Source organism: Gopherus flavomarginatus, chromosome 1, assembly GCF_025201925.1.
Source record: "Gopherus flavomarginatus isolate rGopFla2 chromosome 1, rGopFla2.mat.asm, whole genome shotgun sequence".
Taxonomy (NCBI): Eukaryota; Metazoa; Chordata; order Testudines; family Testudinidae; genus Gopherus; species Gopherus flavomarginatus.
Genome location: NC_066617.1, coordinates 269,221,376 through 269,248,440, shown reverse-complemented (window position 1 = coordinate 269,248,440; position 27,065 = coordinate 269,221,376). Strand labels below are relative to the sequence as shown.

General features: G+C 42.8%; 1 protein-coding gene across 1 annotated transcript in view; it reads right to left on the bottom strand.

Moving 5' to 3' along the window:
- NALCN (sodium leak channel, non-selective) overlaps nt 1-14,725 on the bottom strand; it is a 343,201-nt gene extending 328,476 nt beyond the window's left edge. Inside the window, exon 1 of the mRNA XM_050937548.1 lies at nt 14,490-14,725. The gene's annotated coding sequence lies outside the window, so the exon portion shown is untranslated. The remainder of the gene's footprint in view (nt 1-14,489) is intronic.
- Between the last annotated feature and the right edge of the window lie 12,340 nt (nt 14,726-27,065).

The following is a 27,065-nucleotide window of genomic DNA, read 5'->3' as shown; positions in this document are numbered from 1 at the left end:
CATTTCCTTCTTCTCCTTATATGCCAGCTTGTTCATGCTTGCCTTGCATCCTTCCTGATCCTGCCTTTTCATAATTATTTCCCAACTCACCATGTTTAAAATACAATAGGGAATTCCCCAAAACTAGAGGCTGTCTTGACAGGTTTTGATGTCATGTAGCATTGCAGCAACTCGTGCTGCATACATTAGCACAGCAATGAGAAATGTAACTGAAAGGATGTCATGTTTCTTTAGAAATGCCTGTACTGTGAGAGGATATACTATCAAAGGGCTTGAGTCTACAGTGCTTGTTAATGCAAAACTCCCATTGAGAATAATGGAGTTCTCAGCAGAAACTGCAAAAATTTTCCAATCCCTCCGCAGAAGAAAAATCCACATTATGAAAATATATCTCGCTAATGTGGCTTTTAGTAACTTGTTATTTAAATTCTTAATTTGTAATTATGATTTTATTAATAATGTTAACCCTTCCCAGCAATGACTGAGATACTGATCTTGCTAACCTGTCAAGAAAATAATTATAATAGATTTTCAGACCAGATTCAATAAGGTCATTAGGAAATAATACTCAGGAAATACAATGCATTAACTAGGGAGCTACTATTGAAATCATTTCATAAATGCTAAAGGACAAGCTGTGTAAGTTTTAAAGCAGAAGATAAATTAATTATAGCTAGTTAAAAATAAAACTTTAACAGATTTCCTCATTCAACATGGTATGAATAAGTAGAAAAATTGGCAGTATTTTATAACAAAATTTTTATCTGTCTGGTTGTCCACTGATTATTTTCCCTACTAAACTGATATGAACATATAAAAGGTCATGAACTGTAGATGTCAACAATGGTTTTAGTTCATCAAGCTCACCAAGTGGTGGCCAAATGTCATGACCAAACGGATCACGCATATTATTTTTAAACTGTAGTCACGAATCAACAAAGCAGAGAATACAGAAATCCAGAAGGAAAAAAATCTTCAAAATACAAGTTCTCCTATTTTACAATTTGAATGAGCCTGAGTTCCCTTGGGAAAGACACTGATAATCTGGAAATGGCCGTTAGCAAGTCCTGGCAAAGCTCTCTTGCAATTCATCTGTTATTATTTATATATTTTTGCTGGTACCACAGAGGGTTTTTTCAGTTGTTTTAAAGCACGTAAAGACTGGGATAGCCTGCACACTCGGCTGCACATCAGGATGCTAGAGCAGGAATTGTGACTCCTGAAACACCATCCTTTTGCAGCTCCCCCTGGTACAGTTCCACACCACAGCCCAGGGAGGGTAGATTCTAACATATACAATCTCATGCTTTCTTTTGGTCACATAATGAAATTAGCATGGAAGACTTAATCCAGACCCCAGTGAATATTTCTGTCTCCAAAGTTGTACAAATATTGGGTGTGGGTGTATTCTAGAGTAAAAAATGAGTTTAATAAGGAAAAGATTGCTTCCTTTGGCTGTGTCCATTCACCTTGCTTTGTTTTTTCTCTTTAGAGTAACACCAACAATCAAAATTCACAGCATTTACACAGACTGCTACTGCTTCTTATGTAGGAATGTGCTCTTTCATCTTTGCTTTTAATTTTAAATATGCCTTTTTCTTTGTTACTTTATTTTTAGAAGCAAAGACACAAAATGAAAGAACGCTGCTTAGACAAGGAGCCCATCAGCTCTGTTAACTCAGCCTTTTGTTCATTCACTCTCCCTGAGCCAGTAGATATGTTCAATCAAAGAAAATTAAAATCACAGAAAGATTATCCTGATACCATCATGGAACAAAAAGTTCAAGACAATAGTCTTGATTCATCACCATTATACCAGATTTACAAAGTCTGCTGAAATGGATTTACCAGCTGCATGCCAATGTGAACAAAAATATGGTTAGAGCCAGGCCCGATAAAGCATTTGTGGTGAATTTGCAATGCATATAGTATTCTGCTCCAGCAATCTCTGTAACAAAAATAAATGCACTCCTATGGAACACTAATAGAGAATGAAGGTGTAGGTGATCATTGATAAATAGAACATTTATTTTTGGTTTCATTTTTAATTCTGTATAACTTATATTGAGTTAAAAATCAAGCCAAAAAAACCCATCATGATTTTGATATTTTAGCCCAAGTTCTATAAAATTTACTCTCCTTAAAAAAACCCCTAATCTGCTGTAGGAGGAATATATCCAACAGAAGACAGCACTTCACCTCACACTGTCAATAATACCAATAACTGTTAAGATTATTTATGCTAGTTCCACATGCTCTGTTAACTAGTAAAGAGGAAGAGGGCACACCATGAGTTACCGATGAGAGAAATATACCACTGTGGCTGATGAAACCAGGTGACAGCTAGTTTTGAAGAAAATGTGTTGTTGATTTTTTTACATACCTCCATGGAATACTTTATTGATGACTACCCTGTTTTTTTCATCTGAAGTAAAGTCTAAAAAAACCCTTATCTTCTCTCCCTTATTTTTCAATGCAGAATATTGTTAAGTATGTTAAGTGTTCATATTGTTAAGTATTCAGTTTTGTACTGAAGCCAGACAGGGTCCCCTCTCCCAACAAGACAAAGTTTGCTTTTCCCTCCTCTTTCACAATAAAGGAAATACCACAACCAAAGCTCCTAAAATCACAATTAGATTAACACTTTGCAGATCGTTTGGCTACCAGCTGCAAAGAAAAGTTGATGATGTCTTGTGTCTTCTAGCAGGGCTTCAGGACTCATAGACCAAATAGCAAGAATCAACACCACCCTTCTCAGATTTGGGGAGGAATTCCTCTGCTATAATAACATAATTCTCCAAAGTACTGTGTGACGTTGCACTCCATATATTTTATAGAAATATGTTTAAAAGTGTGAATATAATGTAACTGGAATATGCTTTATGCGAAAGGTCTCTTGTAAGGTATCATTACAAAGCTTATAATCTACTGAGTGTGTTCATCCTATTTGTATGAATGTATCATTCTTGTATCTGAAGCTAGAAATATGAAGTATTACTCTGAAGTCTTATTGTAATTACGCAAAGTGTGGACCACTAACGGTGGTTTAGAATCTTGATGGCTCCAATTCACCAGGACAATTGGTTGCAAATGGCTCTGTTTACTTGTAAGCTTTCCTGTGTTCATGTGAATCAGGCCGGAAAGAATGGATGATGGGGGCTCACAGGACTTGTGACCATGTCACCTGGTACTGGAATCCATCTTAAACCTGGTGCTTTTCCATTTAGAAGGCGGGGTGGGGACCCAGCGAGACAAAAGATTCACGCCTTCTGCCAAAGATATAAAAGGGGGTGGAACAGAACAAATGGGGCTGCAGTCATGAGAAAACCCCTAATTACCACCTGAACTGGAACTAACAAGAACAGTACCAAGGGAAAGAATTGGGCCCAAACTAGGAAAGAGTCTAGTCTGTGAAAGAAGCTTATTGGAACATCTCTGAGGGTGAAATTTACCTGTATTCAATTTCTTAAATGTATTAGGCTTAGACTTGAGTGTTTCGTTTTATTTTGCTTGGTAACTTACTTTGTTCTGTCTGTTATTACTTGGAACCACTTAAATCCTACTTTTTATACTTAATATAATCACTTTTGTTTATTAACCTAGAGTACGTGATTAATAGCTGGGGGAGCAAACAGCTGTGCGTATCTCTCTATCACTGTTATAGAGGGTGGACAATTTATGAGTTAACCCTGTATAACAGACTCATAGACTCATAGACGTTAGGGTCAGAAGGGACCGATATGATCACCTAGTCTGACCTCCAGCACAAAGCAGGCCACAGAACCCTACCCATCCACTTCTATAACAAACTCCTAACCTATGTCTGAGTTACTGAAGTCTTCAAATTGTGGTTTGAAGACCTCAAGCTGCAGAGAATCCACCAGCAAGTGACTCATGCCCCACGCTGCAGAGGAAGGCGAAAAACTTCCAGGGCCCCTGCCAATCTGCCCTGGAGGAAAATTCCCTCCCGACCCCAAATATGGCGATCAGCTAAACCCTGAGCATGTGGGCAAGACTCACCAGCCAGCACTCAGAAAAGAATTCTCTGCAGTAACTCAGATCCCATCCCATCTAACATCCCATCACAGACCACTGGGCATACTTACCTGCTGATAATCAAAGATCAATTGCCAAAATTAAGCTATCCCATCATACCATCCCTTCCATAAACTTATCAAGCTTAGTCTTAAAGCCAGATATGTCTTTTGCCCCCACTACTCCCCTTGGAAGGCTGTTCCAGAACTTCACTCCTCTAATGGTTAGAAACCTTCATCTAATTTCAAGTCTAAACTTCCTAGTGTCCAACTTATACCCATTTGTTCTTGTGTCTACATTGGTACTAAGCTTAAATAATTCCTTTCCCTCCCTAATATTAATCCCTCTGATATATTTATAAAGAGCAAGCATATCCCCCCTCAGCCTTCTTTTGGTTAGGCTAAACAAGTCAAGCTCTTTGAGTCTCCTTTCATAAGGCAGGTTTTCCATTCCTCGGATCATCCTAGTAGCCCGTCTCTGAACCTGTTCCAGTTTGAATTCATCCTTCTTAAACATGGGAGACCAGAACTGCACACAGTATTCCAGAGGAGGTCTCACCAGTGCCTTATATAATGGTACTAACACCTCCTTATCTTTGCTGGAAATACCTGGCCTGAGGCAACCTAAAACTGCATTAGCTTTTTTAACGGCCATATCACGTTGGCGGCTCATAGTCATCCTGTGATCAACCAATACTCCAAGGTCCTTCTCCTCCTCTGTTGCTTCCAACTGATGTGTCCCCAATGTATAACTAAAATTCTTATTATTAATCCCTAAATGCATGACCTTGCACTTTTCACTATTAAATTTCATCCTATTACTATTACTCCAGTTTACAAGGTCATCCAGATCTTCCTGTATGATATCCCGTTCCTTCTCTGTGTTAGCAATACCCCTCAGCTTTGTGTCATCTGCAAACTTTATTAGCACATTCCCGCTTTTTGTGCCAAGGTCAGTAATAAAAAGGTTAAATAAGATTGGTCCCAAAACTGATCCTTGAGGAACTCCACTAGTAACCTCCTTCCAGCCTGACAGTTCACCCTTCAGTACAACCCGTTGGAGTCTCCCCTTTAACCAGTTCCTTATCCACCTTTCAATTTTCATATTGAACCCCATCTTTTCCAATTTCAACTAATAATTCCCCATGTGAAACCGTGTCAAATGCCTTATTGAAATCGAGGTAAATTAGATCTACTGCATTTCCTTTGTCTAAATAATCTGTCACTTTCTCAAAGAAGGAGATCAGGTTGGTTTGGCACGATCTACCTTTAGTAAAACCATGTTGTAATTTGTCCCAATTACCATTGACCTCAATGTCCTTAACTATTTTCTCCTTCAAAATTTTTTCCTAGACCTTACATACTACAGATGTCAAACTAACAGGTCTACAGTTACTCGGATCACTTTTTTTTCCCTTTCTTAAAGATAGGAACTATGTTAGCAATTCTCCAGTCGTACGGTACAACCCCTGAGTTTACCAATTCATTAAAAATTCTTGCTAACGGGCTTGCAATTTCATGCACCAGTTCCTTTAATATTCTTGGATGAAGATTATCTGGGCACTCCGATTTTGTCCCATTAAGCTGTTCAAGTGTGGCTTCTACCTCAGATGTGGTAATATCCATCTCCATATCCTCATTCCCGTTTGTCATCCTTCCATTATCCCTAAGCTCCTCATTAACCTTATTAAAGACTGAGGCAAAGTACTTATTTAGATATTGGGCCATGCCTAGGTTATCCTTAACCTCTATTCCATTCTCAGTGTTTGCGGTCCCACTTCTTCTTTTTTTGTTTTCTTCTTATTTATATGGCTATAGAACCTTTTACTATTGGTTTTAATTCCCTTTGCAAGGTCCAACTCTACATGGCTTTTAGCCTTTCTCACTTTATCCCTACATGTTCTGACCTCACTAAGGTAGCTTTCCTTGCTAATCCCACCCTTCTTCCACTCCTTGTAGGCTTTCTGCTTTTTCTTAATCACCTCTCTGAGATGCTTGCTCATCCAGCTTGGTCTACAACTCCTGCCTATGTTTTTTTTCCCCTTTCTTGGGATGCAGGCTTCTGCAGCTGCGACTTGAAGTAATTCCAGGCCTCCTCTGCATTTAGATCCACAAGTTCTTCAGTCCAATCCACTTCCCTAACTAATTTCCTTAATTCTTTAAAGTTAGCCCGTGAGAAGTCAAAAACCCTAGTCCCAGATCTATTTTTGTTTATCCTTCCATCTAGTTTGAACTGAATTAGCTCATGATCACTCGAACCAAGGTTGTCCCCTACAACCATTTCTTCTATGAGGTCCTCACTACTCACCAAAACCAAATCTAAAATGGCATCCCCTCTTGTTGGTTCTTCAACTACTTGGTGAAGAAATCCATCTGCTATCACATCCAGAAAAATCTGAGCCCTATTATTCTTACTAGCACTTGTCCTCCAGTCTATATCTGGGAAGTTAAAGTCTCCCATGATCACACAATTCCCATTAGTGTTTACTTCATTAAAAACATTAAAGAGGTCTCTATCCATATCCAAATCAGATCCCGGCGGTCTGTAGCACACCCCAAGCACTATCTCAGGGGAGGCTCTAGTAGCTTTCTTTCCCAGTGTGATTTTTGCCCAGACAGACTCTGTCTTGTCCATTCCAACACTTCTCATTTCTTTACAGTTAACCTCATCATTGATATACAATGCTACTCCACCACTTTTGCCTTTATTTCTGTCTTTCCTAAACAGCACATAGCCTTCAATACCTGTACTCCAGTCATGACTACTATTCCACCATGTTTCTGTTATCCCTATAATATCTGGTTTCACTTCCTGCACCAGTAGCTCTAGTTCCTCCATTGTATTACCTAGGCTCCTCGCATTAGTGTACAGACATCTTAATTTTTGCCGTTTGGCTTCACTGACATTCTTTACCCTGTTAGGCACAGACATTCTACCACCAGCATCACCTGTTAGTCTGGTATCTACACTACCCTTCCTCCTTACGTCAATTCTTCTGTCCACGGCTGTATCCCCTCTTACTTTGTTTTATTCACTCTCAAGGTTAAATTTTGGTGTGGAGATCACCTGGACATCTCCCAACCATCTCCCACAAATTCCTTGTTTAAAGCTCTCTTAATCAGTTGGGCAAGCCTCCATCCTAGAAGTCTATTTCCCTCCTTACTCAGGTGAAGTCCATCCCAAGAGAATAGTCTTCTGTCCATAAATGCTTCCCAGTGGCTGTACATCCCAAAGCCCTCCTTATAGCACCACTGCCTGAGCCATCTGTTGATCGCCATAATCTTGTCACACCTGTGTTGCCCTTCTCTAGGAACCGGCAGAATCCCACTGAAGATCACCTGAGCCTCGATTTCCTTAAGCATCTTCACCAGTCTGGGATAGTCTCCCTTGATACGTTCCAGCGAGAATCTAGCCGTATCATTCATTCCCACATGAAGGACAAACAACGGATTCTTTCCCGCTCCCGTTAGGATCCTTTTCAGCCTCAGGTCCACATCCGGTATCTTAGCACCCAGCAGACAGCACACCCTTCTGTTCTCCCGGTCAGCCCTAGTTAAAGGACTGTCTATTTTTCTCAGTAAGGAGTCTCCAATCACGTAGACCTGCCTTTTCCTGGTGACAGTGTGATTCTCTGGTCTATCCCCTGCACCCACTGGCTGCAAGTCCTCTCGATTCCTATTCACCCTTGCAATCCTCCTGGGGCTCATATTTGGTGTTGCCTCCATTGACTCCTCCCCTCCTCCTGTAGGACTAACAGCTCTTCTTTTTTTCCTTGTCCTCTCTCCTTTAGCGACCACCTGCTGTGCCCCTTCTTCATTTTCCAACTCTGCAAACCTGTTCCTGAGTTCTATTTCTCCTTCACTGGCCCGTTTTTTCCTCTGCCTGGTTCTCTTAGTCACGTACTTCCACCGTCCACTTTCTTCACCCAGCAGTCTCTCCTCAGAATTATTTGGACTTGCTTCCATCTGCAAGTTTGAGCTTATCCCTTCAGCCTCCTCGTGTCTGTGCTCCATCATCTGCTCGAACCCCCTTCTAAACTCGACCAGAGTTTCCACCTGCATCTCCAGTCCTCGGATCTTTTCTTCCATCAGCTCTATCAGGCGACACTTCATGCAGATAAAACTCTTTTCAGCTACCCACTCCAGGATCATGAACATGCCGCAGCTTCCACATCCAGCCATCGTCATTGTGTCTTTCACTGCTACCTCTGTATCAGTCATAGCCTTCCCACCTAAAACCTGGTAGTCCAAGAAACACAACACAACACAAACCCCCAACAGGCACCAGAACACTGGCAGACTACCACCTACTCCCTTAACTAGCCTGTCAGTTCCTCTGTCTAGGTCTCTTAGTCTCCCCCGCAACCTCCCCCTGTAAACTCCCTCTGAAACTCCCCTATTTAAAGCTCTGTTTGCTGGCTGCTGTGTCGCTGCCTGACTGGCCGGCTACTTTTATAGGACCCCTACTCAGGTAAGCCTCGCCCCCTAAACAGGGCTCAGTTGCTCTCCCAGCACACTGTCCCTAGCAGCCTCCACACATACAAACTACACAATACAGTACACAAATTACAAAAACCTGCTCCTCCAAGAGAACTCCCTCTGAAACTCCCCTGTTTACAGCTCTGTTTGCTGGCTGCTGTGCCGCTATATAAGCTTTAGAGTAAAACAGATTTGGGGTTTGGAACCCACTGGGAGCTGGGTGTCTGGATGCTGGAGATAGGTGACTTGCTGAGCAGTTTTGGTTAAAGTCTGCAGCTTTGGTGGCCTGGACCAGACCTGGGTCTGTGTTGCAGCAGGCTAGCGTATCTGGCTCAACAAGGCAGGGTTCTGGAGTCCCAAGCTGGCAGTGGAAAACAGGCTGAGAGGTAATTCCAGCATGTCAGGTGACAGTCCCAAGGGGGTCTCTGACCAAACCTGTCACATACTGTTAAAACCTTTAATCTGCAAATAGACCGATGACCAGACTTTGGTCTTTGAATGTTTCCTGTGTCTTGTCTTGTCAATGGCTTAGGATAGTACTTATATATTTATTGGCTACATTGTTGCAAACTTTCCTTTCAGATGCAGACCCTGCCATCATTATCCATGCCTTTCTTACCTCAAGATTAAACTATTGCAATATGCTGCCTGTGGGGCTACACCTTAAAATCATTCAGCGACTGAAGCTGGTGCAGAACATAGTGACTTGCTTATTGAGCCTCTTGATCTTATGGAGCGTCTTGCTGGGAACATGTGACACCAGTACTCTGGGATCTGCCCCAGCTTCCTATTGGACTCTGGATGGAAGTTAAGGTGTTGGGTATGACCTATAAACCCAGTGGCCTGGGATCTGCCTACCTGAGGGATTGCCATGCTGTAATACCACAGCTGCAATCAGTAGAGGCATCTAGGCTGGATCTCACTCATTAGAGGAGAGGAGGTGGATGGCAAAGCATTCCCTATGAGAGTCCAGAATGCTGGAGCTTATCTCCCTCCTTTATGCAAAACAGATCAAATTTGGTGACCTTGTGGGCATGTTGCAAAAGACATCTGTTTGAGGGGGCTTCTGGAGAGGACTATGTGTGTGCTTACCAGAACAATGGAGCGGAGGAAAGGAGCATTTTCGTAGGCGGCTTTCTGGCTGGCAGAGTGCCTGTTTGAATTATTATTTTAATGTTACTAGGGTTTTGTTGTATTACTAATTATGTGTTAAGGCATCTAGAGCCTTGTATACACATCTTTTTGTTATTTAAATTGCAATACATTTTTAAAATAAAATAAATAGTGATTATTTTCTTTTATAATTATTATATTTTTATATATATTAAGGATTCTTAAAAGAAATCATTCTCCTCCTCCACACCCCTTTCCAGCCATTAGTGCACTTGTAGATTTCCAAAGCAACAAACACCTACATCCTTAAAAATCAAAATTTTGAAAGAAAAATCAGGAACCTTTTAAGCTTCTGAGGTGTGTGGTGGTGGTGTTTGTTTGTTTGTTTGTAAATACATGTGGCATTTAAAACACATTCTTATGACTATAGGAAAAATACTACAGTAGAACCTCAGAGTTATGAACATCAAAGTTACGAACTGACCAGTCAATCACACACCTCGTTTGGCACCAGAAGTAACCAATCAAGCAGCAACAGAGACAAGACAAAAAAAATAAATAAAGGCAAATACAATACTGTACTTTGTTAACTATAAACTAATAAAAAAATAAAGGGAAAGCAGCATTTTTTCTTCTGCATAGTGGAATTTCAAATCTGTATTAAGTCAATGTTCAGTTGTAAACCTTTGAAAGAACAACTTTAACATTTTGTTAGGAGTTACAAACATTTCAGCGTTACGAACAACCTCCATTCCCCAGGTGTTTGTAACACTGAGGTTCTAATGGCACCAAAGGTTGCAGTGATAGGCCTTATTATCCTATTACTGTTTGAGCTCTAACACTCAATTTTTGGGAAGACAATAAATTGGACTCATAATCTAGGAAATGAAGGCCATACTTGTTTGTAAGGACTTGGAGGAATTTCTAGAGAAGAAACAAACAAAAGCAGAGGTGGAAAGATGTAGAAGAAAGAAACAAAAATAAAAGTCCAGCACACTGAATCCCAGGCCCCAATTCTCAAAAGGTATTTTCGTCTAACTTGCATTGATTTCATTAGAAGTTAGGTACCTATATACTTTTGAGGATCTGGACTTAACAACATTGTCAATCACAGACAAGGGAGCACTTCCTTCTAGACAATGCCATCAGCAGAATCCAGACACTTCATCTAATGTAGGAAATACTGCAGAAAAGAAAAGAAAAGAAAAGAAAAGAAAAGAAAAGAAAAGAAAAGAAAAATAGATGACAAGTGAATGGTGCTACATTTTCATTAAAATGCAGCCAGGGGATTTAATGTATAAAATGTATCTGAGGCTGAACTTGCTCTCTCCCCCAAAACTAGGTTTTACATTCAGAACCTACAGCAAAACCCTGCTTTAGCTAAAGCAGGGGGTCGGCAACCTTTTAGAAGTGGTGTGCTGAGTCTTCATTTATTCACTCTAATTTAAGGTTTCGCATGCCAATAATACATTTTAACCTTTTTAGAGGGTCTCTTCCTATAAGTCTACAATATATAACTAAACTATTGTTGTATGTAAAGTAAATAATGTTTTTAAAATGTTTAAGAAGTTTCATTTAAAAATTAAATTAAAATGCAGAGCCCCCTGGACCGGTGGCCAGGACCTGGGCAGTGTGAGTGCCACTGAAAATCAGCTCACGTGCTGCCTTCGGCACGTGTGCCATAGGTTACCTACCCCTGAGCCAAAGCATGTGTGTATTATGTTAGTAAAACTGCAAAGGTAATTTAGTTCGCTTTGTAAACATAACACCTCTATTTGCTTCCTACGTACCCCACAAAAATCCCAGGTTTTTTACTGTCTGAACTCCTAAACATCACAAAAAGAACCCAAATAATTTTCAAAAATGATTACTTCTCAGATGCTCATTATTTCAAATTATTCTAAAATTCAAAGGTCTACCTCCAAATAAAAGAGAGCAACAGATCTGTTTCCTACCTCTCAAGATCATGATACCTGCATCTCTTGATGAGCTGATGTATTATTATTTTATAGTATTATTATTAACTCATGTTTTTAGACATCTTTATCCCCAAAACACTAGACACACACCCCTGCTAAGGCAGGGGTGCACCAGAGTATAGGCAGAAGATCAAAAGTGACCCACTGAGCTTTAAAGTGTAGCTTGAGACTACTGTGGAGGTACAAGGCACAAAGCCTTCAGGTCCCAGCATTCACATCATTATAGATTAGAATGAATACCACTTAGCTCAATACAAAGCACTACAAATTAGTACCTGCAATCTCCAGAAGCCATGCCAGATCAAAACAGACCACCGCTAGGGTAAGAAGCAATCAGAGGTTGCAAATCAAACTCATATATTTCATACTACAATCTGAATTTGATAGGGCCTTGCCTCAAACTGAAACAAAGCAGAGGCATCAAACAAAGCCCATGTGATGGATCTGGCCCATCTGATATATTTATGTGGCCTTCATGATATTCAGATTGTAAAGACCCCAAACTTTCATTTAAAAAGTAAGTTTCTAACTCTGCTGATTACAAAGAAATCCTTCCAATTATTAACTGAATATAACCAATACAGTGGTTATAATTAATATTTTTATTCCTGTAGTATCTAAGACAGGGGTCAGCAACCTCTGGATGAACCTGCGGCCAGCACATCCCTCGGCCCATGCCACTTCCCATCGCCCCCATTGGCCTGGAATGGTGAGCCATGGACGTGGCAGGAGTGGGAGCTGCGATCAGCCAAACCTGCGGACGCGGCAGGTAAACAAACTGGCCCAGCCCGCCAGGGTACTTACCCTCGCGAGCCACGTGTCAGAGGCTGCCGACCCCTGATCTAGGACCTCAGTCATGGCCCAGGACCTCATTGTGCTAGGTGCTTTACAAATACAGAACAAAAAGATGGTCCCTGCTCCAAAAATCTTACAATTTAAGTAGAAGACAAGAGACAGCAGATGGATACAGACAGATGGGAGAGTACAAGGAAACAATGACACAACACTGGTCAGCATAATAGGCAGTAGTCTCAGCACACCAGCAGTCTAGCCCTTGTCAAGTTTTGTGCCGCAATGGTAGAGAAGAGATTTGAAGGAAACGAATGAAGTGACAATGCAAGTGTTTACAGGGAGTTCCAGCTAAGTATGAGGAGCAGCCTGGCAGAAAGCACGAAGGTGCTTGTCTGAAAATGTAAATGAAAGTGAGCAATGGACACTGGCATTGCAGGCTGATCAGTCCGGAGTCAACACTGCAAAACTGAATGAGGTAGCATGGCGACAGACAGTGAAGGTGTATGCCTGAATGTGCAAACAGCCTGAAACAGCTACTCAGAAAGATGAAAATTTCCTTTCCTTCCATTAATCTTATTGGGCTTTAGAACTGATTCAGCAACAAGGACACTTCAATGTCAACATTATCTATTTCATTTCTGATCACTGTAGGGATAGATCAGAACTGGAAGTTGCTGAAGGGAAGGAAATAAACAGAGAAGGGAGGATTTAGAAGGCAGAGAAACAAAGGGCAGTGAAATAGCATTAGTCAATATTTTCTCATTGAGAATATTTTCTCACTAAGGACCTCTGAATGCAACAATTGGCACTGAACAATGAACAAATACTAAAAGTATAGTTACTAAGTAAAAGCCATAGTATACTCAGGATCCTTTTGCACGCACCCCTTTAGCATCAGTGGGAGATTCACTGTGAAACATAGGGAGTATGTCATCCTAAACTGAGACGTCCCTCCACTGACTAGAATGAAAAATGGAATATTTCCCTCTCCAGCCACTGGAAGCTCAGATATAGAGCACTGAATGTTTGGCTCGGCAGTCTCTGGGAGCTTCCCCTTGGACAAGCTGATAGTTGGGGTCTCTGTGAGAACAGCACTTGTCATCTGCTCCATTTTGTGCAAACTAGGTGAAGTGCCCACACGAGGGGCCCCACAACTAGGGCAGAATTTACACTCCATCCCAAGTGCATCTCCTAACAAACAAAGCAAGCAGCTTCTTTGTCCAACACTTGAATTTTTTTAAAACACATAAAGCAGAATATTGGTGGAGTTTACCAACACGATTAAAAAGCCGGTATTTTTGTCTTATCGGCAATTATGTAGGAAGGGCCCAAATAGCCCTATGAGCTTCCCCTCACCCTGCCTGTATCTCTGGGCCACATGAAGCTGCAGCTGCTGTAGGCCACAGTCTCACAGGTGCTGCCAGGTGCGGGGAGAGAGGCCTGAGAGGAGCAGCCCTGGGCAAGGTACAGCTGCTAACAATGGCTCCTGCTTGATGTTGACAAAAAGCAGGTGACAGGCAGGCGCCAACCCAGAAGTGCTGCCATTTGCAATGGAAACGGGTGGTGGCGACCTGGCTCCTCACCCATCCGAACCGGCCATCAGCGGCTCTCAAGCAGGTGGTGCCCTCCGGCTCCCTGCCTGCCCCCAGGGCCTGCCCCCGCTCCCTGCAGCCCGGGATTCGCCGCGCTCCCAGCGGGCCAGGGATGCGCCGAGCGAGAGCCCTTCCCGCCCCCTGCCACATCTGGAAGGGGGGGATGCACAGTGGACCCGCAGCTGGAAGGGAGGGGGAATGTCACGCCCCCGCCTCACCCGGCAGCTCGGAGCGGCCCGGGGACAAGGTCCCGATGCATCATGTGGGATCTGGTCCCTGCGCATCCGCAGCCCGGCCAGGCCTCCTGCCGCCGCCACCATCCATCCATCCGCCCTCCGCCAGCACCGCCTCCCCCAGGCGTCTGGCCCCTGTCACAAGCCCCCACGAGAAGAGCAGGGAGTGTCAGGCGCGCCAGCCCCGCGGTATGGAGAGGGGAGAGAAGGGGGAGCCGGGGATCAGCAACACAGCGCAGAAAACAGGTCCCGATGCCACCAACCTACCGCCTGCATCGCCCTTCATGGCGTGCTTGGGAGTATTGGTCTCTGCCCCTCGAGTTTGGGATTTGTTAGAGTTTGTTTGTTTTTAGGTGGTCCTCCCTGCAGCGTCGGCGGTGATGCTGGGGGCTGAATGGAGAAGACGTGACACACGGGGAGGAAGAGGCAGCGGCAGCCGCCCTCTGCAGTTGGTTAGATAAGGGCGGTCGGTGCTAGCAGGTTCCTTTCTCGCCGAGGCTAGACTACAGCCTTCAGTCTCGCAGCAACGACTGTGACTCCACTGGCACAGAAACAGGGCAGGCGCACATACACCGGGCGTGCAGATACACAACGTGTAAACCCGTGTGTGTTCGAAAGGCATACCGTGCGCACAAATGCTTATGCAGAAATGCACACATACATACATACATAGAAACGAGAATGCATATGCAAATATGTTGACACACAGACGAGTATGCCGACAAATACACACAAGGAGGGTGACAAATGCGCATACATGGAATCCACACTCAATATACACAACGATAAATGCATATAAAACAATGCACACAATGTATACACACATACGGTGCTTTTATAAACATAGACAATATTGTCAATTCGCATGGTTTTCTGAACCTCCAGCTTCTACAGGAGCATGTGATTAGGTGAAAATTTCCCCGGGGGGTTGTTTGTTTGTTTAAATTTCTAACTGTCATGTTTGGGGAGACAAGCTTGAAAATGTGACCCAAATGTTATCTCAAAAGTTCAAAAAAAAATTAAAAAGTTTTTGTTTTTTAAACCTTTGACTTTCTAAGCAAATATGATTTTGGTGGCCTAAATCATGATTTTCTAATGTGTATGTGGTACTGTATTGATAACCCCAGACAACACATAAACCTACATACAGATAAAAATGCTTACATGCACACACCAACTGTGCAGAGACATATTTACTGCAGCCACAGGGATAGGTACAATACATGCATATATCATAAATATGCTCTAAACACATACGATATATACAGGAGTAAGGATTTTGCCTGTATAATCAATCACATTCAATACATGAAAAATATACACCTGTATATTGTTGGATTACAAGGATTACCTTCAGCAATAACAGTAGTTAGAAGACAAGGGTGGCCAGTTGCACCTGAATGATGCTCTTGTGCCCCCCCCCCCCACCAAGAAATACATAAGACACAAGGGTAACAATATGGCATTTTAAAAAAATATTCTTTAAAATACACTTCAGTACCCACCCTAGTTATTCACTGAGCCTCAAAATACAATTAAAAATAAAAGCAGCCCAAAGTCCTTTATACACGATAAAATTGAACAGTCGCTGAACAACAACAAGCAGGAACTGTTCCAATGGAAAAATAAACCCAAACTCAAACATTCCACAAACTGTTTGTCAAGCACTAGGACAGTTTGGTTATTTTGATTTTTAAAAACCCTTGTTTGGGTGCTTCAAAGCCATTATCATCTATCTCTATGCTCTTTCTCTGTACCCATGAAGCTCCATTTTGGAATGGATTTTTTTAATGACATCATCAGCTGTATGTAATTATTTCATGTCACTAAAAAGGAGGAAAATGTCTCTTGATCTAAAGTTCAGTATTAAAATAAATGGATAAATGCATAGAAATATTTGATAAAATATTATTGTAAATAGATTCTAGAAATGCAAAAATAAAGGGAAAATGTTCACATAAATCATGGCATCACCTGCATGTAAAGAATCATTGAAACATAAGGCAAGAAGGGATCACAAGAAGTCATCAAGTTCAGCTCCCTGTGCTGAGGCAGGACCAAGTAAACATAGACCATCCCTGATCAATATTTGTCCAACTTGTTCTTAAGAACCCTCAATAATGGGGATTCTACAACCTCCCTTGGAAGCCTATTCCAGTGCTTAACTGTCCTTCCAGCTGGAAAGTTTTCCTAATATCTAACCTGAATCTCTCTTGCTGCAGATTAAGTTTATTATTTCTTGTCCTACTTTCAGTGGACATGGAGAATAATTGATCACAGTCCGCTATATAACTGCCCTTAACACATTAGAAGGCTAATATACCTCTACCCGATATAACGCTGTCCTTGGGAGCCAAAAAATCTTACCAGGTTATAGGTGAAACCCGTTATATCGAACTTGCTTTGGTCTGCTGGAGCACGCAGCCCCGCCCCCCGGAGTGCTGCTTTACAGCGTTATATCCAAATTCATGTTATATCAGGTCGCGTTATATCAGGTCCTCTGTCAGTCTTCTTTTCACAAAACTAAACCTGTCCATTTTTTTAACCTTTCCTCATAGGTCAAGTTTTCTAAATCTTTTATCATTTGTGGTATTGTCCTCCAGACCCACTCCAATTTATTCACATCTTTCTTAAAGTGCAGATCCCAGAACTGGAGCCAGTACTCTAGCAGAAGCTTCACCAGTGCCAAGTAGAATGGAACAATTATCTTCCATGTCTTCCATGACACTTCTGTTAATATAGCCCAGAATATTAACCTTTTTTGCATCTGCATCTGTCATAAACAGATAGTTAAGGATTAATGTCTCTTTTACCTGTAAAGAGTTAACAAACAGGGAACCAAACACCTGACCAGGGGACCAATCAGGAGACAAGATACTTTCAAATCTCGGGGGAGGGAAGCCTTTGTTTGTGTTTTTTGGGTTTTGCTTTGTTCTCTCTGGGATCTGAGAGTAACCGGACGTACTACAGGCTCTAATTTTCTATTCAAGTAGTAAGTGCAGGTAGAAAGGCAGTTTAGTCTTTTTGATTGTTTTTCTTTATTTGCAAATGTGTATCTGGCTGGTAGAAATTTAATGTGTATCTGGCTGGTAGAGTTCTAATGTGTATTTGGCTGAAAGTATTTTAAATTGTATTTCTGCTGGAGGAGGCTTTTCTCCAGTTTCTATAAGCTGACAGACCCTGTAACTTTTACCATCTAAATTGCAGAGATAACTTTTACCTTTTTTCTTTCTTTTTATTAAAAGTTTTGCTTTTAAGACCTGTCTGATTTTTCCCCTTGTTGAGGCTCAAGGGAACTGAGTCTGTACTCACCAGGGAATTGGTGGGGAGAAGGGAAAGGTGAATTTCCTCTTTGTTTTAGATTCACGGAGTTTGAATCTGTATTGCCTCTGGGTGAAGGGAAAAGAGGACCCGGGGGGAAGGTAACATTCCTCTCTGTGTGGTGATTCAAGGAGTTTCAATCACGGTGATCTCCTGGTGTACCCAGGGTGGGAAAGAGCTGGGAGGGAGGAAGGAGGGGGAAGGGAAATGGTTTATTTCCCTTTGTTGTGAGACTCAAGGAATTTGGGTCTTGGGGTCCCCAGGGAAGGTTTTTGGGGGGGACCAGAGTGTATCAGGCACTGGAATTCCTAATTGGTGGCAGCTTATCAGATCTAAGCAGGTAATTAAGCTTAGAGGAATTCATGCTGGTACCCCAACTTTTGGACTCTAAGGTTCAGATCGGGGAAAGATACTATGACATGGTATGCAGCGGTCGGATAAGAATCCAAAAGCCAGTGAGTTAAAAGCAAAAGCCAGTAAGATTATTATTTTTCTTTTTTCTCTGCTAGCTGCTTATAAGCAGAGAAAAAGGGGGTTTTAAAAGCAAGTCTGCAGGGTTTTTTCTTCTGAGTACATTGAAGGCAGAGAGATTAAGGTTTAACAAGGGTCTTTTGTTAAACAAAAGGACTCCAGTTGTGAGTCAACAGAGACCTGCAAAACACATCTGCAAATCAAAGGGTTTCTTTTTTTTTTTTTACTTTATCCGAATAGCTACTTAGAAAAGTTAAAAAAGACTCTGTTGCTAAGCAACCCTAAGCAGGCAGCAGAGGAACAGCATTTCAGGCAGTAAACAGAAGAGGGCGCACCAGCACAAGAAAGCAGGAACAACGAGCACCAATGCAGCAACAAGCAAACTAAAAATAGCTAAACTAAAAGCAATAAACAAACACAAGGAACATAAAAGACGAATGGAACTAATTCAGGCAGAAATGGCTAGGGAAGACGCTGCCCAAAGGAGAGACATGGAGAAGCAACAAAAACAGTTGGAACTAAAAGAAAAAGAGATGGAGCTCCAGAGGGAAGCCCACCAGCAGGCCATGGAATTAGAACAGGCTAAGCAACAGAACACAGCCAATCCTAACAACACTTCACCAGTTGTTCCACATCCCCAAAAATTTCCCACCTACAAGGCAGGTGATGACACTGACGCCTTCTTAGAAAATTTTGAAAGGACCTGCCATGGATACAGCATCTCTGAAGACCAGTACATGATAGAGCTGAGGCCACTGCTCAGTGGACCCTTAGCAGAGGTGGCGGCTGAAATGCCTAACGAGAACATGAACAATTATAAACTTTTTCAAACCAAGGCCAGATACAGAATGGGGATAACACCTGAGCATGCCTGTCGGCAGTTCAGAGCCCTAAAATGGAAACCAGATGTGTCATTCCCCCGACACGCCTACCACATTGCCAAGAATTATGAGGCCTGGATATCAGGAACAAAGGTTAACAACATAGATAAGCTGCATCTCCTGATACAAATGGAGCAGTTCTTAGATGGTGTTCCTGAGGAAATAAGAGAGGTGCATCCTAGATGGGAAACCCAAAATGGTAACCAAGGCGGGGGAGATTGAAGCCAAATGGATGGAAGTGGCAGAAAAGAAAAAAGCTACTGTCAAAGGGAGCGAATACCCCAGGGGGCACACCGACAATAACCATACAACCGAGGGCAGCCCAAGACCCCACCTACAACCCAAGGAAAGCCACTGACGCCCTATTTTCCTACCTCACCAGTATCCAGTAACCCACCTCAACCCAGTGACCAGTCAGCTGGAAGATGCTTTAAGTGTAATGAACTGGGACATATAAAGGCCACTGCCCCAAGAACCCCAACTGAGTGCAGTTCATTACACCACCATCACACCAAAGATCCCAGGCCCAGATGCCTCTCAAATACCCTTGGAGCGAAGGGAAATTTGAGAGTGGGCGGAAAGAAGGTTACTGCATGGAGAGACACGGGGGCACAAGTGTCAGCTATCCACCAATCCTTCATCAACCCCAAATTCATCAACCCAAAGGCCCAAGTGACAATTACCCCTTCATGTCACAAGCTGTAGACTTGCCTACAGCTAAACTACCTGTCCAGTACAAAGGCTGGTCAGGAATGTGGATTTTTGCAGTCTATGACAATTATCCCATCCCCATGCTGCTAGGGGAAGACTTGGCCAACCAGGTGAAGTGGGCCAAGAGAGTGGGAATGGTTACACGCAGCCAGACCAGGCAAGCTTCCAGACCCATTCCTGTTCCTGAGCCATCCACAGGGGCCCTGTCTGTGTTACCAGAGACCCAGACAAAGGTAGTGGACCCAGATCCCATGCCAACAACTGAAACAGCCACAGTGCCTCCAGTCCCAGACCAGGAACTGGAAAAGCAGCCAGCACCAGAACCGTTGCCAGCACTGACGCCAGCGCTTTCAAACCCATTTTCAACCCCAACACCAGAGGGCGCCAGCGAGCCTGAACTGGCAGAAGCAGCAGACAACTACACCCAAGAGGCTCAGCCAAAGCCTGAAATACCACCTGGTGCACCAGCGGAGAGCGGTTCACCAGCAACGAAAACAACCCCATCACCTACATTGCTTCCAGAGGGACCAAGCCCAAGTCCACAGTCTAAGGAAGAACTGGAGTCTCCAGCTTCAAGGGAACGGTTCCAGACTGAGCAGGAAGCAGATGACAGCCTTCAGAAAGCTTGGGCAGCGGCACGGAGCACCCCACCGTCTCTCAGCTCTTCTAATCGATCCCGGTTTGTTGTAGAACAAGGACTTTTATACAAGGAAACTCTTTCTGGTGGACACTAGGAAGACTGGCAGCCGCAAAAACAGTTGGTGGTTCCAACTAAGGGCCGGGGAAAGCTCTTAAGCTTAGCCCATGATCATCCCAGTGGCCATACTGGGGTGAACAGAACCAAAGACCGGTTAGGGAAGTCCTTCCACTGGGAGGGGATGGGCAAGGACGTTGCCAAGTATGTCTGGTCTTGTGAGGTGTGCCAAAGAGTGGGAAAACCCCAAGACCAGGCAAGGCCCCTCTCCAGCCCCCATAATTGAGGTCCCATTTCAGCGAGTAGCTGTGAATATTCTGGGTCCTTTCCCAAAAAGACCCCCAGAGGAAAGCAGTACATACTGACTTTCGTGGACTTTGCTACCCGATGTCCGGAAGCAGTAGCTCTAGGCAACACCAGGGCTAAATCTGTGTGCCAGGCCCTAACAGACATTTTTGCCAGGGTAGGTTGGCCCTCCGACATCCTTACAGATTCAGGATCTAATTTCCTGGCAGGAACCATGAAAGAACTGTGGGAAACTCATGGGGTGAATCACTTGGTTGCCACCCCTTACCACCATCAAACCAATGGCCTGGTCGAAAGGTTTAATGGAACTTTGGGGGCCATGATACGTAAAGTCGTAAATGAACACTCCAGTGACTGGGACCTAGTGTTGCAGCAGTTGCTTTTTGCCTACAGGGCTGTACCACATCCCAGTTTAGGGTTTTCACCCTTTGAACCTGTGTATGGCCATGAGGTTAAGGGGCCATTACAGTTGGTGAAGCAGCAATGAGAGGGGTTTACGCCTTCTCCAGGAACTAACATTCTAGACTTTGTAGCAACCTACAAAACACCCTCCGACACTCTTTAGCCCTTGCTAAAGAAAACCTAAAGGATGCTCAGCAAGAGCAAAAGGCCTGGTATGATAAACATACCAGGGAGCGTTCCTTCAAGGTAGGAGACCACGTTATGGTCTTGAAGGCGCAACAAGCCCATAAGATGAAAGCATCATGGGAAGGGCCATTCACAGTCCAAGAGCACCTGGAAGCTGTTAACTACCTCATAGCATTTCCCAATTCCTCCCTAACGCCCAGAGTGTACCATGTTAATTCTCTCAAGCCCTTTTATTCCAGAGACTTACAGGTTTGTCAGTTTATAGTCCAGGGAGGAGATGACGCTGAGTGGCCTGAAGTTGTCTACTACGAAGGAAAATGTGACGGTGGTGTGGAAGAGATGAACCTCTCCACCACCCTGGAACGTCTGCAGCGGCAACAAATCAAGGAGCTGTGCACTAGCTTCGCCCCATTGTTCTCAGCCACCCCAGGACGGACTGAACGGGCATACCACTCCATTGACACAGGTAATGCTCACCCAGTTAGAACCCCACCCTACCGAGTGTCTCCTCACGCCCAAGCTGCTATAGAACGGGAGATCCAGAACATGCTACAGATGGGTATAATACGCTCATCTACGAGCGCATGGGCATCTCCAGTGGTTCTGGTACCCAAACCAGATGGGGAAATATGCTTTTGCATAGACTACCGTAAGCTAAATGCGGTAACTCGTCCAGACAACTATCCAATGCCACGCACCGATGAGCTATTGGAGAAGTTGGGACGTGCCCAATTCATATCTACTATAGACTTAACCATGGGGTACTGGCAAGTACCGCTAGACAAACCTGCCAAAGAGAGGTCAGCATTCATCACCCATGCGGGGGTGTATGAATTTAATGTGCTTCCTTTCGGGCTGCGAAATGCACCCGCCACCTTCCAAAGGCTGGTAGATGGTCTACTAGCAGGATTGGGAGAATATGCAGTTGCCTACCTCGATGATGTGGCCATTTTTTCTGACTCCTGGTCCGAACACCTAGAACACCTGGAAAAAGTTTTTGAGCGCATTAGGCAGGCAGGACTAACTGTTAAGGCCAAAAAGTGTCAAGTAGGCCAAAACAGAGTGACTTACCTGGGACACCAGGTGGGTTGAGGAACCATAAACCCCCTACAGGCCAAAGTGAATGCTATCCAAAAGTGGCCTGTCCCAAAGTCAAAGAAACAGGTCCAATTCTTCTTAGGCTTGGCCGGGTATTACAGGCAGTTTGTACCACACTACAGCCAAATTGCTGCCCCACTGACCGACCTAACCAAAAAGACCCAGCTAAATGCAGTTAAGTGGACTAATGAGTGTCAGAAGGCCTTTACCCAGCTTAAGGTGGCGCTCATGTCTGACCCTGTGCTAAGGGCCCCGGACTTTGACAAACCATTCCTAGTAACCACAGATGCATCTGAGCGTGGTATAGGAGCAGTTCTCATGTAGGAAGGACCGGATCACAACTTCCATCCTGTCCTGTTTCTCAGCAAGAAACTGTCTGAGCGGGAAAATCACTGGTCAGTCAGTGAAAAAGAATGCTATGCCATTGTGTACGCCCTAGAAAAGCTACGCCCATACGTTTGGGGATGGTGGTTCCCGCTACAAACCGACCATGCTGCGCTAAAGTGGCTTCATACTGCCAAGGGGAACAACAAAAAACTGCTTCGATGGAGTTTAGCTCTTCAGGATTTTGATTTTGAAATTCAACACATTTCAGGACCTTCTCACAAAGTAGCTGATGCACTCTCTCATGAAAGTTTCCCAGAACCCACTGGTTAAAATTTGTCCTTAAAATGTAGAAAGTCTTGTCGTTTACATACTTAGTAGTATATGTAAAGGTGCATGTGTTGTATTAATCTGTTTATTCTAAAGTTCTAGGAAGAAATCACTGCCAGTAAGGTTCCCCACTGTCTGCGATTTGGGGGGGCGTGTCATAAACAGATAGTTAAGGGTTAATGTCTCTTTTACCTGTAAAGGGTTAACAAACAGGGAACCAAACACCTGACCAGGGGACCAATCAGGAGACAAGATACTTTCAAATCTCGGTGGAGGGGAGCCTTTGTTTGTGTTTTTTGGGTTTTGCTTTGTTCTCTCTGGGATCTGAGAGTAACTGGACGTACTGCAGGCTCTAATTTTCTATTCAAGTAATAAGTTCAGGTAGAAAGGCAGTTTAGTCTTTTTGATTGTTTTTCTTTATTTGCAAATGTGTATCTGGCTGGTAGAAATTTAATGTGTATCTGGCTGGTAGAGTTCTAATGTGTATTTGGCTGAAAGTATTTTAAATTGTATTTCTGCTGGAGGAGGCTTTTTCTCCAGTTTCTATAAGCTGACAGACCCTGTAACTTTTACCATCTAAATTGCAGAGATAACTTTTACCTTTTTTCTTTCTTTTTATTAAAAGTTTTGCTTTTAAGACCTGTCTGATTTTTCCCCTTGTTGAGGCTCAAGGGAACTGAGTCTGTACTCACCAGGGAATTGGTGGGGAGAAGGGAAAGGTGAATTTCCTCTTTGTTTTAGATTCACGGAGTTTGAATCTGTATTGCCTCTGGGTGAAGGGAAAAGAGGACCGGGGGGGAAGGTAACATTCCTCTCTGTGTGGTGATTGAAGGAGTTTCAATCACGGTGATCTTCTGGTGTACCCAGGGCGGGAAAGAGCTGGGAGGGAGGGAAGGGAAATGGTTTATTCCCCTTTGTTGTGAGACTCAAGGAATTTGGGTCTTGGGGTCCCCAGGGAAGGTTTTTAGGGGGACCAGAGTGTATCAGGCACTGGAATTCCTAATTGGTGGCAGCTTATCAGATCTAAGCAGGTAATTAAGCTTAGAGGAATTCATGCTGGTACCCCAATTTTTGGACTCTAAGGTCCAGATTGGGGAAAGATACTATGACAGCATCACATTGTTGACTCATTCCGTTTGCGGTCCACTCTAACCGCAGATCCTTTTCAGCAACTACTACCTGTCTGTTATTCTCCATTTTGTAGTCATGGATTCTTAAGTGTTTTACTTTACACTTCTCATTATTGAACTTGTTAGATTCAGACCAATTCTCCAATTTTTCAAGATAGTTTTGATTTCTCCTCCTGTCTTCCCAAATGTTTGCAATCTCGCTCAGCTTGGTGTCATCTGCAGATTATCTTAATAAACTCTCTACTCCATTATCCAAGTCATTAATGAAAATATTGAATAGTACCAGACTCAGAACTGACCCATGTGGGAGCACAGTGAACCACTCTTTTAGTAGAATCTTTCAATCAGTTGTAAACTCACCTTATAGTAATTTAATCTAGATCAGGGGTCAGCAACCTCTGGCACGTGGCTCGCCATAGTAAGCACGCTGGGGGGCCGGGCCAGTTTGTTTACCTGCCACATCGGCAGGTTCGGCCGATCACGGCTCCCACTGGCTACCGTTCGCCGTCCCAGGCCAATGGCGGCAGGAAGCGGTGCGGGAGAGGGATGTACTGTTCATATTAATCACATTGGTTAACTGGTCATCATTACCTTGTGAGTGAAAACTGAAGCCTTTTTAGTGTCATCGGATATTAGTTCTCCTTCCCTAACTAGAGGGCCTATACTTTCCTTTGTCTTTCTCTTGCTCCTAATGTATTTAAAGAACCTCTTATTATTTTCCTTTATGCCCCTTCTAGGTAAAAATCATTCTGTGCTTTAGCCTTTCTGATTTTATCCCCACATGCTTTTGCTATTCTTTTATACTACTCCTTAGCAATTCATCCATGTTTCCACTTTTTGTAGGATTCCTTTCTGATTTTTCAGGTCATTAAAGAGCCTCTTTTATAAGTCTTCCTATCTTTCCTTCTCATCAGGATAGTTTGCAGTTGTGCCTTTAATATTGTCTCCTTGAGAAACTGCCAGCTCTCCTGAATTCCCTTTTTCCTTATATTCCTTCCTATGGGACCTTACCCCTACCAGTTCTCCAAATTTGTAAAGTCTGCTTTTTTTTTTTTTTTTTTAAAGTCCATTGCTCTTGTTCTACTGCTCTCATGGCTTCCTCTGGTTAAGATCATGAAATCTATCATGTCATGATCACTTTCACCCAAGTTACCTGTCACCTTCTAATTTGCCACCAATTCCTCCCTGCTGGTCAGAATCTAGTCTAAAATGGTTGTCCCTTTGTTTACTTCCTCCATTTTCTGAAACAAAAAGTTGTCTCCAAAACATTTAAAGAACATATTGGAAATTTTCTGTTTTGCTGTATTATTTTTCCAATAGATGTCTGGGTAAAATCCCCCATTCTACCAGAGTCCGCCTCATTACTAACAATATTATGTATTTTTAGTTTCATGGTCAAAAAAAGTAAGGTTCTTTAAATTTATACTTTGATTTAATTGATAATAGCTGGTGTGAAATAATATAGAATAATAGCTCTGTGGAGCTTGTGAAATCTGAAAAGGACCTGATCCTTAAGAAGGATTGCTTATGTAGCTGAAATTACACATATGCATAAGTATTTACAAAATTATGCCCTAATAAAGAAACAGAAAATGGAATGAAAATGCATGCTTATAATTTGAATTCCAGTCTTTTATATTTTAGCTATTAGATATTAAAGCAAAAACCAATTAGCCATTAAGGTAGTTGGCCTTAAGAACATAGTCCTGATCCTGCAAACACTAACATATGTGTTTAACATTAGTACCCTGAGTAGTCCAAAGAAAGCACGTGGCATAACTGTTTGCAGGATTGGGGCGCTTGATATTAAACAGCCCACCAGTGCCCCATGGCAAATACTGAAAAATATTCATATAGAGGTAACTATGCTTAGATATAAAATAGCTTCTATTTTGTATTTCTCCTCTCCCATTATATTTTAGTACTTTGTTGCTAAGCAGCATTATGCTGCTGGTGGTACTATCTCTCAGATGAGAAGAAACAGGTGCAAACATTGAAGCTTTACAGCTTAATCTTAGTTTGTGCTAGCAGATGAAATCTTAGTCTGTGTCAGCAGATGTGATCTTGTACAACAGAACTGCTGTAATTATATTGGCATTGGAAAAATTGTATTTTCCTTATTGATTTAACAGTTCTGCATCTGTACATCTCCACATCTGCTAACAAGTAGCCAGATTCTGCCATGCTTACTCATATTCAAACATACCTTTAACCTTTCCTCAGTGGGGCTATTCGTCAAGTGAGGTGGTAAGAATGGTAGAATATGACCCAAAGAGAGTTGTACGGGCAGTGGAAATATGCAGTTAAACTTTTGTAAAGAAAATATCTTTCTTTCCATTATTCATTTTGCCACAGTTCCTCTTTTCTGTATAGTTATGTTTGTGGCTCAGGAAGCAGTTATAGGAATTTTAAAACATCAAGAAAATCATCTAGGCATGTGTTCAAGCATATCTTGTTAAATACGAATAACATAGCTAAGTCAGTTTTGTAATTTGAAGAGGTTATCAATCAATGAAAACTAACTATATGTCTATTTAGAATATTTAGGGCCAAAGTCTGGCCTCTGATTCATGCATACAACTCCCACCGACATGTGGTTAAGGGCAGAATTTGGGCCTTAAACTATTTTTCTTACTGGAATGCAGAAAAGGTTAGAAGGTTGCTTTATACTTGCCCAACTCTAGAACAGATAAATGAGCTCGCTCAGTCTTTCCAAAAGAATTTCAATGCTGGGCTGAACCTAACCGCATTGAAGCTTCTGCTCTAAAAGAAAGTTTGTGAAAGCTGCAAGAAACTGAAAATAAGAGCTTACAGTGGGCTTCTCTTCTCAACCTTAGCCATAGCTCTGGAGCCAGGGATGCTGTAACATGATCTGCAAGTCACACTGGGACCTTTCTGGATGAAAGGTACTTAATAAATCAGTGTTTCCAAGGTTAAACCATGCCCTAGCTCTGTCTATCCACCTATGCCTGGGAAAAGTAGTGGGATC